The sequence below is a fragment of the Acinonyx jubatus genome, chromosome D2 (assembly GCF_027475565.1).
Source record: "Acinonyx jubatus isolate Ajub_Pintada_27869175 chromosome D2, VMU_Ajub_asm_v1.0, whole genome shotgun sequence".
Lineage (NCBI taxonomy): Eukaryota > Metazoa > Chordata > Mammalia > Carnivora > Felidae > Acinonyx > Acinonyx jubatus.
This window is the reverse complement of record NC_069393.1, coordinates 41,359,135-41,360,259: the sequence shown is the minus strand read 5'-3', so window position 1 is coordinate 41,360,259 and position 1,125 is coordinate 41,359,135. Positions and strand designations below refer to the sequence as shown.

Here is a 1,125-nt window from a genome sequence, read left to right as displayed (position 1 = left end):
TTAAATGCCTTGTCAAGCCAACAGCAAAGTGCACAGAGTGAGGAGAACACGAGAGCCTTTTCATTTTAAAAATGTTGGAAATACGTACAACTTTGATACAATTTCAGGGTGCTCCAGACCCCCATGGCCGCTTCATGTAAACCACTGACAATTTCTAGAGCACTTTGAAGAGACTACAATAAGACCATGACCCAACTGTGTAATTAAACCTAACGAGGGCAACAGACACGCCTCAAATAAGAGAGGTGTCAATGACGGCGCTCCTTACTCTAAGGTATTCACAAGGAGACAGATAAACAGTTTTTTTTATTCCTCCTCCTCCTTCTCTTCCTCCTCATCTTCATCTTCCTCTTCCACCTTTTTCTGGGCAACTTTGGCAGGACCCTTTGTGCCATCAAACTTTCCTTTAGACTTCTAGTCAGCGACATCCTTCTCATACTTATCCTTCAGCTTCGCTGCCTTGTTGTAAGGCTGCTTTTCACTGTCACTTAAATAATTCCACATCTCGCCAGCTTCTTTGCCACATCTCCAATGGAGATACCGGGGTTTGTAGATTTGATCTTGGGGCGGAATTCTGAACAGAATAGGAAGAATCCAGATGGTGGCCTTTTGGGGGCATTAGGGTCCTCCTTCTTCTTGCCTCCTTAGCTGGTCCGTAATCCTTCATTTCCCGAACATAGCACACTTTGTCTGCCTTTGCCATTTCATCAAATTTAGACTTCTCTTTCCCAGACATTGTCTTCCACCTCTCAGAGCACTTCTTGGAAAATTCTGCAAAATTGACAGGGACCTCTGGGTTTTTATTATGTTCTTCTCTGCATGTCTGCACAAAGAAGGCATAAGCAGACATCTTGCCCTTTGGTTTCTTGGGATCACCTTTAGCCATCCTGACTGTATTGTTTGCTAGTCTGGGCAGCCTGCTGGGCCTTCTTCCAGTGAGTTGAAGATGAGTATCTGCTGCATTTCTTGTCCTGTGTCCTTCGATAAACTTTCCAGTTGAGTGTTTGGTGAAAGCCCATCGTGTCTCCCGGGTCTGATGGTCAACCCGAACCCATAACAACCACTGTGCTGGATGTCATGCCCAAATAATAATATAGTACCTACCTGCTAGATTGTGAGGATAGA

At 44.7% G+C, this 1,125-nt stretch overlaps 1 pseudogene; it reads right to left on the bottom strand.

Moving 5' to 3' along the window:
- Positions 1–306: 306 nt before the first annotated feature.
- On the bottom strand, positions 307–911 carry LOC106970518 (high mobility group protein B3-like; annotated as a pseudogene).
- Positions 912–1,125: the final 214 nt, after the last annotated feature.